At 38.3% G+C, this 17392-nt stretch overlaps 1 long non-coding RNA gene across 1 annotated transcript; it reads right to left on the bottom strand.

Moving 5' to 3' along the window:
• Window positions 1-9051: 9051 nt before the first annotated feature.
• On the bottom strand, window positions 9052-12828 carry LOC126825022 (uncharacterized). The gene is made up of 3 exons (XR_007681764.2): window positions 12427-12828; window positions 11064-11140; window positions 9052-9329 (listed from the first exon to the last, which is right to left on the bottom strand). It is a non-coding gene; the product is annotated as an uncharacterized LOC126825022 (long non-coding RNA).
• Between the last annotated feature and the right edge of the window lie 4564 nt (window positions 12829-17392).

Genomic DNA, 17392 nt, shown 5'->3' on the forward strand with positions numbered 1-17392 from the left:
TAATTTTGTATATTTTGACACGACACTAAAGTCTATAAACTATTTCAACCACCACAGGCTGGTAGTGACACAATCTGGTTAAAACACAGATCCTATTTTAATTCGTTTCGTATTTTTATAGTTCAAAGTTTCGTTTTACTTGTCTTCACAACACCAGGATCTGGAAAAGTTGTTATATGAGGGATTAGCCAATGAAACGGTCTGTTACGGCGAGTTCTTGGCTTGCGATGCAAGGAACTGTGGGTAAACCACTAGAAACGCCAACGCTGGTTGATTAATCAATACCTGACGTCATAGGCCAAAAGTCGTTCGTATGACCTCCGACGCGACGCCCCACTACAACCGGTCAGATCTTCATGTAGTGTAGGCTATCGAAAGTATAAAATGAAATATAGATCTGTTTATGGGTCTTAAAATTCCAGTACGATTTTCGAAATACAGCCATGGATTTGTTTGGGGGTAAAGTAAATATCATATTTATCGTGGTATAGTCCATGCTATTTATGAAATCAAAATACCGATTCAAGAGAAACTTCAGGCTTTGATTCAAGGGAATATAGGCTAGAACAGGTCCACCAAATTGGTTCACGGCAAATAAATATGGCGACCGTATTCTTACATGTTTAATGAAACCATTCGACCATTCGCAGATAATTGTTGAACCTGTGTCCTCCGACAACCCTGCATTCTTCACAGCCTGTATATCAATACAAGCACAATTAAATAGTAAATATCTTTAGTCTACCTTCAATAGCCCTGTCGGAGCAGAACAGTAGGACGTTTAACCCTGTTTTATATCAATAACTTTAGTGATATGACGACTGGCTCCAAAGAAAATAAGTTAGATAACAATTGAACGAATTTGATGGCACGTCGCGTTTTAATGTGGTTGTATATTGTCGTCTCCCCTGTCCGTTCGTCTGTCCAACCCCTTGCTTCCCATATTCACTGATCATAGACCAGAATCCTCAGAGAAAAGGCGATAAACTGCGTTTGCAAGAAATTAATTGTTGGGCAAAAAACATTCTATGGGGCTAGGTATTAGTATTCTACGCATCCTGGCACAATTTTTAATTTTTCGGACCGCGGGAACAGTGCCCGCTAACCTATAGCCTAGTTGGGGGCCCGTGGCATTTTGGGCGTGTCTGTTAGGGGTAACCCACCGCACAAAGCTGATTAAGGTGGCACAGATTTCAGCTAATATAGCCTAACTGTGGTCTGGAAATTACTAGTAGATAACTCTTGTCAGGGATACTCCACCACTACAAATGTCTGGCAATTACATAGCTCTGTCAGGGGTACCCCATCACTAGAAATGTCTGAAGATATACGCTACACTGCTGTACGATTTTCATGTGGTACAATTTTGAACTAATCTAACCCAAGAATTCACGCCCAGAATTACAACCCTCACAGCCACACCCACCATATTAGAAACCCGCCAGACTTACATTCTGATGATACCAGATATATCTGCATTGATGCCATATAGGTGAAAATTGTTACACTTTTCAGCTAGGTTGACCACTCTGGGTCCTTGCTCTATAAGGTCTTGCTCTCGACCATTAGAGATTCTCCCTCTCTCTCTCTCTCTCTCTCTCTCTCTCTCTGGACATTCTTATTATTAAAAATTAAAAGAACACACATTTATTTAACTGATAATAAATTAGGACAGTTAAATATATATTAAAGGGGCTATTCCGATTTGAACAGTCTTAAAAATGAAAGTCGTACGTATGAAATGGTGTATTTACCTTGTCTCTAAATCTCATCTCAAAATATTGAGTCGGTTAGGCCTGAACATCAAAACTGCTTATCCGGACACGTAACCCTTTTAAGATTTCGGGTCAATTTGTTTCGTTGGGTGATCTGATAATCGATTCCCGTTCCTTGAGAGGTCTATACAGTGTTGTTCTTGATACACGTAATATTTATCAAAACAATGTCTGGTTTTATCCAGACACCGTATAATACAGCTTGGGTCACCGGTCTCCATTTCCAGATGAAGACTGATGGGTCTAGGTTGTTTGAAAACGTATCACAAATATTGAGTTAGTGGCTCGGCCCTTAGGTAGAGGATAAAGCAGGTTTATTCTTCAAAAAGTTATTGGGATCAGCCCTTTAAACTATTTAACAAAACAAATTGGTTTAAATGAAGTAATATTAATAAAACATGGTTCTATAGCCATTAAGTAAACGATGACTGATTGAGGTCACTCCTATCAAGATAGGGCATAATGACGTAAAATATGTCATATTGGTCACGGTGTTTTCATTCCACACTTATGCTAAAGACATCTTAAAAGTGAGATCTCTTAAAATATGTCAAATATTTAATTTGTTTCGTATACTTTATGAAATAAAAATGACAGAATTCATTCTAAACAAGTATTCTTGATATTGAGTGGGGCCTGTATCATTACTGCCCTGGCCGGGAACTGTACAGCGGACCCATTAACTTGAATTGTTATTTGTTGTTGATTTGCAATGGTACATGAAGACGGACATATGCCATCCAGTGTGTTATAAGGTAAATTTATATTTGTTGTGCATTTCTTGGAATGAAATGAAATGAGTTTTAACGCCCTACTGTTCTGTTGCGACTGCGCTAATGAAGACGGACATATGCCATATACATGTAGTGTGATATATGGGAAACTTTGCCCAGACAGTGGCACTATGGCCTAGTCTTACTCCAAATGATCTTTTACGTGCACACCAATGTGTACACGGGACCTCGGTTCGTCGACCCATCTGAACGACTATACGTTATCCCGTGCCAGGCCCTCCGGCCCGCACCACTGGCAAGGGGCAGCCAGGACGGAAGATCCCGATGAATAGCTTATTAACCATGCATTATGCAAGAGGTAAATCTGCCTATTGCAGGTCTTTCTTTAAGCCTAAAATGTTATCTAAATTATTAATTAGACGTTAATTAACTTATTAAGACCATAATCTACTCTCGATGCCATCATTAGCCTGTGACATTTAATGGATTTGAATACGTTTTGTGTAGTACCATGGGTCTTTTGTCAGACGTGGAACGCGGGCCGAGCAAATCGGTCGCCGCATCCTACATGACCTATTATGACCCATGCACTATATTCTAACTACATATATCAATAGCCTTACTGATCGTCTAGTATTTGTAATTGTCTTCTTGGATCCCTTTTCACGTTGTGTTTTCTTATCTCCGCTGTTAATACTGTTATGTTCTCATTAGTTAAGACGTTTGTGTTACCAGGAATAACAATGCATCAGTTCAGCTGGATACACATGGTTACAATGCATATTAGATTACATTAGCATACTTATAATTAACATCTTTCTCTCAACCCCAACTCCTGTAAAGTTCTAACCAGCATGGCTAGACTCAGGATACGGCTACATCATATGGTCGTCTAAAGAACCAAGGCGATGTCTACCCTCTCTGAGAATTCACAGGCAGTCTCTAGGAAATCAAATGGCATCTGTCCGGAACCCAATGATATCTGATCTTAAAGGCCTCGCAGGGTCTCTTTTATAGGACCCACATGGACATCATCTCGCACAGATCAGGCTATTTATTGCCCTGAATCTGTGCAATTACTGATATGATTGGTTACCTAAGCCAAAAGATGCAATCGTAATTTTTCGATCATGTGTGATCTGGGGATATTTTGTTGACACATAGGACCGGCTGTTTTGGTTTTATAACTTTTTTTTATGTGTCAAACTGTCACTCATTTTTTAAGTGCATACGAGACACGACTTCTTTACAATGAGTGTATGTGAACCTAATAATAACTAGTAAAGATACAATATGGTCTACCATAGTACTACATTTGTTGTGGATGGAATAATCATTGATAACGATAAGAGAATTCTTGTCGAAACGTCGTGCTAAACTAGTAAGAGTATTCCATATAAATCGTGTTGTGTGTTTTTTTTTTTTTTTTTTTTTTTTGTTTTTTTTTTTTTGGGATGGAATAATCGTAAAAAAAAGGATAATCGAGACTTCCGAGTGAAGCATCTTGTCTGATATGTTCAGCATATTCTGTTTCCATTATCCATTTTTAACTAGTATAGCGTGAACTACTTAATGCTCATTTAACAATACCAATAGTGCTCTATTTAAAATCACAGAGGCGTCACATGCGTTCACATTTTAGATTTTGGTTGATCAGAGAATTCAAATGCAGGTAATCGCCAGATTTTATGTATGTACTATTCAATCATGACGCCACCGACAAGACATACACAATATTGATTTTTTAATTTACTGTTGACAACACATGTATGATTTGTGACCCCAAAAGTATGGTTGATTTGCTTCTCTCAATCATAACCTAAACATACATTGTGCAAGAGCTAAATCTGCCTATTGCAGATCTTGCTTTAGGTCTGAAATGTTATCTAAATTATTAATTAGACATTAATTAACTTATCCAGACCATAATCAAATCTCGATGTCAACGTTAGCCTGCGATATTTACTGAATTATGATCTGATGTACTGCTCAATGTTCTTTCATGATTTAATCATGAAATGGATAATTGAGACTATGTTTTTATCGTATCGACTTTAGTAATGATGATCGAGACTAGATCGAAAATTCAATCGCTAAAATCTCGGTTCAGAGTGGTTCAATTTGACTGAAATTTTCAGCAAATTCCCTTTACATTATATAGTTTTTAACTATTATATAGTGAGAACTGCCAGGTCTTTATCTAATCTCACATAATGTACCTTTGAAATTATTAACGAATTCAAAAGTATGTAATCACTGGAATGTATGCACATTCCAATCATGACGCAGCTTTCAAAACATAAACTATCTTTTTTTATTTGCTGTAGACAACACACACATAATTTATAGCCCCGAAAGTTGTTTGATTTGCTATTGTAAATCAAACCTTAAAAAAAAATTATTACCGAATTCAAGAAATAGGTAGATCACAGATTGTATGCACTCTTCAATCATGACGTCGCTTGCAAGACATTTTACAATTATTTTATTTTCTGTAGACAATATAATTTATGACCCAAGAAGTTGACATGACGTATAGTTATATATTAAACATTTTTGAGAAACGCTTGCTGTGATAAATGGGCTTTCCTATTAAGTGTGTGTGTGAGAGAGAGAGAGAGAGAGAGAGAGAGGAGAGAGAGAGAGCGAGGGGGAGGGGTTTAACGTCTACTTGACATATGGTTCAATTTTATTTCAATAATTCGCTTGTGCGTAGGGTGGAAACCGGAGGACCCTAAGAAAACCCACGAGGTTGGACATGCGACCCTATTCCTTGTCACGTAATAATAATAATAATGTACATTTATATAGCGCTTAATCCATCCATGAGCATGCTCTAAGCGCTGTAAGTTAATGGCTTCTGTGGATAATACATCGTGAACATATGCGTCTTAAGTCTAGATCGAAATTGAGCAACTGTTTCTGAACACTTTATTTTGTCAGGTAAGTCATTCCATAGTCGTGGACCATATACACTGAAGGCTTTATCACCAAAAGATTTTAATTTAGTTGAAGGTACAACAAGTGATAGATTATTCTGTGAACGGAGTGGTCGGTTTGGTACATAAGGCTGCATAAGATCTGTGATATAGGATGGAGCTGAATCATGCTGAGACTTGTAGACCAGTGTTAAGATTTTAAAGTTTATACGAGCCTCTATTGGTAACCAGTGAAGCGATTTAAGGACAGATGTTATATGTTGACGTTTTGCTGTTCTTGTGATGATTCTGGTACAACCGGGAAATCGAAACCATACCAATTGACTCAATGACAGACCTTATGATGCAGCGTACACACGCTAACCAACCTTATGATGCAGCGTACACACGCTAACCAACCTTATGATGCAGCGTACACACGCTAACCATTCGGTCATATGTTTCTCTCTCTCTCTCCCTCTCTCTGGGGGGTTGGGTGGCTGAATGGTTAGCGTGCGCGCGCTGTATCATAAAGTCTGTCATTGAGTCGATTGGCGTAGTTTCGAATCCCCGGTTGTACGTGACAAGGAGTGGGGTCGCCTGTCCAACCTCGTGGGTTTTCTCCGGGTCCTCCGGTTTCCTCCCACTGGTAAAGACCCCAACGCGCAAGCGAATTATTGAAATAAAATTAAACCATATGTTAGTCCCGAAATGACCTAGTTTGTGTCGAGTGGACGTTAAACCCCATTTCTCTCTCTCTCTCTCTCTCTCTCTCTTATACACTATTATTGTAAATAGTCTTCATTTTCTACACTAAACTGTTCCTTTTATACCGTTTTATTTACTGTCAATCTGATTAAGATATTTCATTTCATTTTTTTACACTTTCGACGGTCTACACTTCATGAAGATCTAACCAGTTGTATTGGAAGGTCGCGTAAGAGCGGCTTTTGACCTATGACGTAAGACATTGATTAATCAATCAGCATTGACGTTTCTAGTGGTTTACCCACAGTTCCGTACATGACACGCCAAGAAGTCGCCGTAACGGATTGTTTCATTGACTAATCCCTCACGCCATCCAGAACACCTGTTATATAACAACTCTTACAGATCCTAGTGCAGTACAGACAAATAAAACGAAATTTTGAACTATAAAAAACGAAAAAAAATAGGATCTGTGTTTTAATCAGATTGTTTTATTGTGTTTTTATCATAAATCTAAAAATTATTAGTTAAAGGCGTAACACCAAAGATGAATAAATTGAAATAAGTGTACATTATTTAACTTCAATCTGCTAAATTTGTGCTATGGCCGCAAGGCTTCAGGCATGAATAAAGATTAATTATTCTTATTTATTTAGCCTGTCTCATATACATGTATATTGTGCGCAATATTCTCTGGTTGAAGCTGGAGTCGTATAAACCTGCATTTTCATCTAGGTACAATTGCTGAGTTTATAGGCGTACGGGCTCGATGACAGTTGTGGGGGGGGGCAGAACCCGAATGGCCAGAAAATATTTCAGGTTACAGATGGTGTATCCGGGTTTCTGCGAGAGCGGAGGGGCGGGGCTTACTGTGTTGGAACTCCCCAAGAACACTTTGGAAAATTTGACGGCCGCAAACGCGTTTACAGGCAATTCCACCCCGTAAATACAGCAGCTTCAAAATTGTCTACTATAGCCTAATTGAGATGGCTGCCTCGAAATCCAATTTTGAAAATTTAAGTCCCACAAACGCGTTTTCCTGCTCTTCCAGCCCGTGAATACAGCCTACATTAGGTGGCTGACCCGAATCCCAAACAACCAATAGTCTGGTATGGCAACCTTGCCCTCCGCGAGAAAGTCTTGAAAATTTAACCTCCGCAAATGCGTTTTTTCTGCTATTCTAGCTCGTGAGTTAATCAAACCCAAAGTTGTCCAATAGTTCTGAACTCGAAATCCCACTCTATGCCGACCTGAATTTCAGCCATCCAACCAGACTACATTCACAAATAATAATCGATGTCCGAGAAATGTCGCACAAAGTAGAGTGGCTCCAGACAAAATGTTTTAATCCATAGTCAATTCAGTACAAATTCGTGGTATTCAATTACAAGAAAAGTAAACTGAGTGTTTTATTAGATGAAATAATAATTTTATTTTGGTCACATTACCCGTCTGCCCGAAAAGTCATACTGCCCGACAGGTAGGGCACCTGTCCCCTACGCCCCCCCCCCCCTCCGGCTCTTACGTTTATGGCTAAGTTTATGTGAAACAAGATACAGTAGAATCTGTATGAACAGCCAATCCTATTCAACGACATCTCCTTGTAAGCGGTCACGATAAATCCCCTCCGTAAAAATTCTATTGTTTCATGTCTTTATTCAACGGTCATTCCTCTAACGCGGCCAGCGGTCACTATTTTACTAATAAATTTAACAAAACATCGCCCATTCTACGGCCATTGTTGAATGATACCATCTTGTCGTTCTTTGTAACACCCCCGCTAATCCCGTGAGTAGTAGTTAATTAACTGAACCCCCACTGATCAGGTAAAAAGAAATGTAAAAATAACAATCAACCCGGGATTATCTGTTTATTAATTTTTTGTTTTATTAAACGACTAACCTGACCATTATTTTCACGCGGAACGCCACATTATTTGATACTGATTGAATAAAATAAAAGTACCGAATTTTGTCACGATCATCTAGTATGTTTTTTCCATTGCCATTTTGTTCTTAAACAGACGTTTTGGCGCCTCCTATAATATTACATACAGAGTTACACCCCCTGTAAATCGGTGATAAAATCAGCGATGTTTTTTTTGTTCATGTGCTTTTTTGATAAAATAAAATTAATTCATCGATTTTCTTCACAAAAATGGATAAATATTATCGAATACATCACAATGGTAGACAGTGTATAGAAGGTTGGTACAAAATGACAAGTTTACAGAAGTTATGTCCGAGATTTGAGTAAAGAATTTTCGTTCGGTGCAAGATTCAGCGACGGTCAAATTTACCGATGCAAGTATATAACCCACCCTTTTCAATTCTTTAATCATCAAACCAACTCAGTTCTATGGCCATTAACAAATTTATAAATAGAAATGTATGCTAGGTCTCGCTATTAGTAGGAATAGGTGCGGTTCAGGTCATAAAATAAATGAAATGAGGTTTATGGGGCTTTAAACGTCATTTCATTTCAATTCCTAAAATAACGACCATCGACATTAACAGAAATTTCGAACAATGGACTGCGAGGACAGACAAGTTTTAACAGGATATGGTATATTTGACAAAAGAAATTTCAGAATAGAGGTTAACTGTTGAAAATTGTAAAACCACGGTTGATAGTCGGCAGGCAGCTTTAAAATAATCATTTGCTGGACGTGGGTATATCTCTAAATGTTAGTTGTGCCACGATTATTTCAATCTGTTTCACAGAGGATTACGAAACTCTGTAAAAGATGACTGCTTTGAACACATGAGGTCACATCACACCCCGTCAATCGTTGCCTCAATGGCGCGTGTATTGTTTACATACGACGGTACTTGCCTGGGCAGAATGGTGCCTTTTACTCATTTTACATACTCATTTACACTAAATAGGACATATTTTGTTTACCTACATATACTTCAAACACCTTTATTTAATTTTCTAATGCTTATAAAATGTTCTAGAATTTAATTTGCAGAATGAAAAAGGTTAATGTTGGGGGCTCATTAAGCCGCACCGATGTCACCCCTCTCAGTGATTGTAGCAGTCTAGCAAATATTCACTGCTGATCAGTGTGGGATTATTGGTGTTTTAAGACGAGGGGTGCTGTCTGTAGACACCAGATCACCATTTCAGTTTACAAATCGCACCAGTTCCAAACAATCGTATCTTCAATCGTGGAATAACTACACCTCAGCCTGCAAAGAAAAAGCCAGTAATATTCATTCGGTTTGTCACGGCGTAAAGCTGAAATAAGAGAGAGAGGGGGGGGGGGGGGGTAACGTCTACTCGACATAAACTATGTCATTTCGGGACTAAAACATGGTTCAATTTTATTTCAATACTTCGCTTGCGCGTCGGGGTCTTTAGTAGTGGGAGTAAACCGGATGACCCGTAGAAAACCCACGAGGCTGGACAGGCGACCCTACTCCTTGTCCCGTACAACCGGGGTATTTAAACCCCGCCACTTGACACAATGACAGACCTTATGATACAGCGCTCACGTGCTAACCAATCAGCCACCCAATCGCCCTAAAGCTGAAATAATCAGAATCAATAGGAAATCCCCATTCTGATTAAAATACATTCATTTCGCTTTGTTTTACTCTCGATGGCCCCCATTATATCTGTAAAACGAAATTTTGAACTATAATCTATATTTCGTTTCGTTTTATTATACTCTCGATGGTCCCCATTACAACAGTAAAACGAAATTTTGAACTATAATCTATATTTCGTTTCGTTTTATTATACTCTCGATGGTCCCCATTACAACAGTAAAACGAAATTTTGAACTATAATCTATATTTCGTTTCGTTTTATTATACTCTCGACGCCCCCACTTCACCAATAAAAGGAAATTATGAACTATAAAAAAACAAAATATGATCTGTGTTTTATTCAAATTGGGAGAAACTAATAATAACAATTTCAGAAAGATTGAATCATAATTGAAGCTAAGGAGAGTAACTCTGAAAGTTATGATTGGAAATCGGTCTTTTCAATTGGATATACAACCAATGTATACCCTAATAAAAGCGTATATGGCGCTAAAAGATTTCGTAAGAAAGGAAAATAACTCGGGGCGTGATAATCTAAAATCGTGGAAAATCAACAGGACCCTTTCTTTAATAAATATCACAAAGATCTGACCATAATTCGAAATAAATGGTAATATCTCTAGAAATTGTTAAAAATAGTTGCAAATAATTCTATTTCTTAATTTTAATCAAATATGTTGGGATAACAAGAAATGTGCACAGCGGCCTGGTAGGGTGGTGGCCATGTACGACGATAAGAATACCACCAGTGACCGGTTCAATCGGATCGTGTAGATGTCCCCTTAAAATACAGACTCGATTGAGTTTGAGATTTTTTAACGTCCTGTTCTGCTCCGACTGGACTAACGAAGACAGGACCTTTAAATACAATCTCGATTGAGTTTCAGATTGTTTAACGTCCTACTGTTTTGCTCCGACGACTGGTTTAACGAAAGCGGGACCTTAAAACACAGACTCGATTGAGTTTCAGATTGTATCATTGATGAACATAGTCCAGATGTTCAATCAACAGGAAACATATTTATAAAATGAACGGTTCACAACAGGACTGTCTCCCTTTGTGGGAGAAGCCTTAATTATATTGTGGTCGCTTCTGATTCTGCTTGGACACGCTCAGAGTATATTAAGAAACATGTACGAAGAAGTAAACGCATTCATAGACGTTGGTTACGGTGATATTTGTGGCGCTTAATTACATGTTTATAAAATGCTACTTCAGATGTGTATAACCCAAAATTTGCATAGTCATCCCCATACAAGCTTATGGGCAAACACTGCAATGTGTTGTTCTGTCCGTGACACAGAGCGCCAAGCCCAATTAAAATCTTAGGAAACGTTAGAACCGGACAAAGAAACAAGAATAATAAATACCTTGAGAGAATATTTTGTGGTCTGCAGCCATATGGTGTGAGACAGAGTTGTCAGTTACCTGTCTTTCTATTCACGATCTGAACATAGAACATGTGTGAGATATTAAATATCAAGATTACAATCATTAAACAACATACGAAGTGTTCGTTTTGCACGGAGGTCTAGCAAGTGATAGAGTGTCCTTCTGAATAAAACACATGCCCGTTCTGTCTAATTTCCAGTTAAGAATTTGAACATGTATCTCCGTGCATTGAGAACTATGTTCATAGTCGAACTCTTATAGCCACGTTTGAAACACATATTCAACAGTACATTAATAGCAAACGAGACTTAAAATTAAAATACGAAGATTGATGTAAACGGGAGAATACGTTAAAATAAATTATATTATCGCATACTACAATTAAACGTTTGCCATCAAGACTTGGGAACAAACTGACAATTACTGCGGAGAATCGAAGGTTTTAATATTTGGAAAATACGATCTGGACACACGCGATCTGGCATCATTTGCCGCCAAAGTTTGAATCCCAAATTGTGGACGCAAATGATGCCATATCGCGTGTTTCCAGCTTTTATTCGTCTTTTCCAAATATTAAAACCTCTGATTCTTTAGAAATATGGGAGTTTGTCTATTTCAGCTTCATAGATAGAAGATTGATTTAATTGTCGAAATGTATGTTTGGGCAACAACAGAGTTCATCAGAAGTACTTTATTTACCCCCATTTGCAAATGTAGTTACCGAAAACACACTATCCCATTTTTAGAGTGATGCAATATAAATTCTTTGTAATTTGCCGTTGGTCAACTTCAACTATGCATTCTTCCTTCTGTGAAACACTGCTATATTACTTCCAATTATCGACAAATTGAGACATATATTTATCCTAAAATTCAATTAGCGGGATTTCGACGGAAATACTTCAATTTTGTTTTAGGTTTTAGTTTCCTAATAATTGCTAAAACCCATCAAAATGTCTTAAAAATCCAGATTATCGATTTACAACGATCGGAACATCTAAAAAGGCAGGTGTGGCTACAGATTGGCATATGTATTTCAACTGTCAAAACGACACAAAAGAGAGACTAGTAAACCCAGGAGATTGGGAATACAGAAGCTCTATATGTATTTAAGGAATGTGTCTTGGGAGTTCTATAAAGCGCCGTTACTGACTATATTATTTATAATTTATAATTGACATGTCAATAATTTTATATGATGTCATTAGTAATCATAATAATCCGATCGATAGGTATCCAAAATAAACTTACAAGATTATCGCAATCAGAATAAACTTACAAGATTATCGCAATCAGAATAAACTTACAAGATTATTGCAATCAGAATAAACTTACACTTACTAAATTATCGAAATCCAATCACTAAGCTTGTTCAGTAGTGAGACTGATCTTAATACCGACCCCGACATCCTTCACACTACGAGATCGGTCCAGTATTCATCAGCAGTTTGTGTATCCAGCCCAGTGGTCCAGTTCTTTATCGTGTCTTAATACCTATACGACCAGTGCTCTCATTACCTTATTAGAACAATACAATGTAGGCATATTTCAAACCGGTGTTCTTTGTACACGAACTGCTTGAGAACCTGAATCAAAAACAAAAGAAGTGGGTTAACATGTTAACAATACCATGTTGATTAATATCTGTTAATCTACTTTATATATTTTATGTGTGTGCATAAAGGGCGTTTCCACGAGTCGTTCAATTCCAATTTCCACAGGATCTATCATGTGCACTATTCACATGTGGTAAACAGGCTATTTGTAACATACATAGACAGTATATTGGATTTTTTGTTAAATTTGCAACTACCCGCTTACCTCACCTCCAAGGGGAATTTTTACAATTTTTAGGTCCCTCCCACGACACCCCCTTCCCAAAGTCATGAAAATTCAACTGATACAGTGTCCATCTCAACGGTACAAGAAACAAACCCAAAGGTTTCTTCTCGAGAATCAAATACCGTGGACGCTGGCTCAATGAACATATCACATTGACTGCAGTGCAAATTACTCTCACACTTTTTATGTTTACTTTGCATATTAACTTCTACCCCCGCATGCCCTACATACATCCCCCACCCCCATCCCTTCTCTTGATAAATCTTCGATACGTCCATGACACACATACCGCCTCTGACAACTCCGAATCGGAATGAAATATGGCAAAAGTTCATCAAGAAACGCATGAGATACTCCGGTCCTTAGTCCCTCTTCCATATATCTATGGGGAAAATAATTGAAATAAGTAAATATCGTGATATCATTTCCAATAAAAACTATTTCACCAGTTTCTCTCCACGCTAGGATTGTATGATTTATGTTTCCCGAATAAAACCAGTGCCTATTGTTATAGTGATTGGCAGCTGTTGACATCTAGCGAGTTAATGATCGACGTAACTCATAGTTTATGGCTCAAATTTAGAGTGGTCTCGTTGATAGATCACGACTGAATGAATGAACACACGATCTGCGTCATACTGCACATAGAGAACTATCTATTTTGAAAAGAGATCTCTGACCTGTATGAACGCCATATTCAAAAATAAGTATACCAATTTGTAATGCTGTTCTAATCTGCTTTACCCTTTTCACTTGGGCGGTAGTATAATATGTCCACGGTAAACTGTGGGCATGAGAGAGAGAGAGAGAGAGAGAGAGGGGGGGGTACTTTGTAATTCTGTTCTAATCTGCTTTACCCTTTTTACTTGGGCGGTAGTATAATATGTCCACGGTAAACTGTGGCCGTGAGCGAGAGAGAGAGATGGGGTTTAATTTGTAATGCTGTTCTAATCCGCTTATAATACGTCCACGGTAAACTGTGGGCGTGTGTGTGTTTGTGTGAGAGAGAGATAGAGAGAGGGGGTGGGTTTAACGTCCACTCTACACAAACAAGGTCATTTCGGGACTAACACATGGTTCAATGTTATTTCAATAATTCGCTTTCGCGTCGGGGTCTTTAGCAGTAGGAGGAAACCGGGGGGGGGGGTCAGGAGAAAACCCACGAGAATGGACAAGCGACCCTACTCCTTGTCACGTACAACCGGTGAATCTAAACCACGCCAGGTGACTCAATGACAGACCTTATAATACAGCGCGCACGTGTTAACCATCCACCCCCCCCCCCCTTAACTGTGGGCGTATAATAATCCTCTCATCGGCAAAGTGTGTAAAATTCTGTGAACGTTAAGTCGAAAATGGCAACCATCTTGGAAAATGATGGTTATTTTGAAAATTCAAATGGTTAACAGGATTTTCTTAATAAATGACCCTAAACGGACACCCATGCAAATTTCGGTTCTTGTATCATGATTTGATTTTTTTTTTACACTTTAGCTGTTATTGATGTTTTAAGATGGCTTTTCCCTTATCAACCATCTGTGCAGTCATTAGGGGTTGGATAGTGAGGTTCCGCAGGCAGTACGAACTACGAACTACGAAGTGTTTATGTGCTGACGTCATCACTTCGTGTGATGTCTTGACATAAGCGGCGTTAGGTTCGTCCATTTTCTACGAAGAAATCGGGAAAAGTTCGTGGTTAAAAAACGAAGTACGACATCGTGATTTTCTCGCTGATTTGTGGATGAAATTCGTATTTTTGCGGTTTTCTAGAAAGATTAAACATTTACACTTCAGTAGAAGGTTGATCAGCGTCAAAGTGGTCGGCAATTGTTCTGATTTGGGGCAAATTTTCGGGCTGCGAATTTTTTTTTTTTTTCTGGACAGTCGGCGATGAGATCGAATCATCTCGAATTTGATGAAAAGTAAAAGAAATTGCAATGAGCTTCTTGAGGACTAAAATTTGATTTGATTTGATACTTTTTATTTAAACAAACTAAACAGTGTTATTCCTTGTTTCAGGTGAACAATCGTGGAACTAAAGATCGTACTTCGGACTTCGCATTTAGGCGGAAACGGAAATCTGCCACAAACGAAGTACGAAGTACGGAGCCGTGTTCGTAGTTCGGACTTCGTACTGGTTGCGGAACCTCTCTTATACTTAACCTCCAATAACCACACGTGCAGATAGGAACCGATCTCCACGGTTGTTATTTCGAATAACAACCTGGAAAGCAGTTGTTATATCTATTCTATCTGTCCAGGGTTGACGGCTAAACTAAGGCTGTCCCAAGAATGAAATTTGGTGTATAGGGGTAGCTCGGACCGGGGAGTAACATAGGTCTGGTAGTCTTGGACTACCACGCCCTGTTTCATATCTATGCCTGTGCTATGCCGGGTCAACCGCATGGTATAGCCTAAAATAGAGTTATACTCACTCACGATAATTACGGGACCCAATCAATAAAACGTCTGGTGTCATAGCTATATACCCGCGCTACGCCGGGTCAACCGCAGGTATGGCCTAAAATAGAGTTATACTCCTTCACGATCATTATGAGCTTCAATCAATGAAATATAGCTCTAAATACGGCTCTTAAGAACCTGCACTGTTGAACCGAAACAGAATGCCACCTCCCTTTATTTAAGATGCATTATATAAGAGCTAAATCTGCCTATTGCAGGTATTTCCTGTGTCTTTCCTGTGTCCTCAGATGTTATATAGATTATTGACTAGACATTATTCACATAACAAGCCCATATTAACTCTTTAGACAATCGGGTGGTCGTGCTTTTTGATGGATACATATATCGATAACTTCGCTCATAATAAAGTAATCTGAGTGAAATTTTCAATATATTCCTTTTTAATTATCTATTTTGACAATATGTTAGCGAGAACTGTAAGCTCTTTTTCCAAACCTTATATAATGCACCTTTAATCTTTGGAAAGAAATACAAAATTAAAATTAGTCTTATAATTGACTTATAGTTGAATAAATACTAAAACTCAGCTGTGGAGGAGGGCGTGTGATCTAGGTTGCCACTGTCGTGAGATGCGTTACGATCGGGTTTTTCCTATTCAGTCCATGGTCTGGTAGGTGCCAATACTTTAAGATGCAATCAACACGATGACTAAGACTGACCACAATATATGATAAGACCTGATAGGGTCACCACGATTACTCCAAGATTAAAACCACGATTTCAATGGTAGCATGAATCGTGATAGTGGCGACCTAGCATAAAGCGCAGAGGTACGAACAGGGCAAAATTGAGATTGAAGTCAATGACCGAGTTTTTAATATTCACCCATTCATTCATACGTTTTGTTTTTTTTTTTTGTTATTTTTTTGTTCATACTTTCATATTTAAAATTTTATCTTTATTTTGGAAGTCATGGTGTCTTATGCTAGGTACCCGCTATCACGATTCGTGCTACGATTAAAATCGTGATTTTAATTGTAGAGTAATCGTGGTGATCCTATCAGATCTGATCATAATGGTAGTAATCGTGTTGATCGTATACGAACGTATCTGTACGTACCAGATCGTAGACTCAATAATCGTAACGCATCGCACGACGCTGGGAACCTAGCATTAGTGGTTAAATCGCTCTATCAATCCCGGTGTTGGGAGAAAAAGTTCCCCCGAATATTACCGGCGTGGTTTCCACTAGTCAGTTTTGCTATCTATCATTGTTTCGTTTTATTATCTTGACCGAAGTTTACTGTAAGCTATCAATCTTACTACTGTGACAGACAATTGACAGCTGACACATTACTAGTTTTAAACACTTTCTTATTGTTAAATCTTAGTATTTAATTGTGTAACTTGTTTCATTGTTTAGCATGACCTGACAAGGACAGCTGTCTAGTACTTGGGATGAATCATAAAATTGAGGTCCGATGTACAAGTTCGTGTGCACGTTAAAGAACCCTTGATAGTTGGGATTACATATAAGAACAGACCATAGCGCGGCGCCGCTGTCCGGGCAAAATTTTCCATTAGAGGACATTGCATGGCGTATGCACATCTTCGCATGCTCAATCGGTGCAGAAAACTGGGACTTTGAATCGCATGTTATCCCTTCATGTTATCTAGTTTTTAACTATTATAGTGAGAACTGCCAGCTCTTTATCTTATCTCCCATAATGTATCTTTAATAAAATAGTTTATTTTCCTTAATGCTATGACAACACAATTTCAAATCATAAATGTTCCATTTGAATTTTTAATGATCGAAAACTTTTTAAATATAAACAGCAGATATCAATTAGATTATTCAAATCAAATGAATCCATATCAAGAAATGAGAATATTATACAATTTAAACATTGCGCATGCTTCTATAATGATGTGAGTATCTGCCAATCGCTAGTGCGAACTCGAACGCGTCCATCGCAAACCCGAACGCGAACGCGACTTTTGAGCAATTTTACCGTTCAAATAGGGCGCGAACCCGAAC

Source organism: Patella vulgata, chromosome 6 (assembly GCF_932274485.2).
Source record: "Patella vulgata chromosome 6, xgPatVulg1.2, whole genome shotgun sequence".
Classification (NCBI taxonomy): domain Eukaryota; kingdom Metazoa; phylum Mollusca; class Gastropoda; family Patellidae; genus Patella; species Patella vulgata.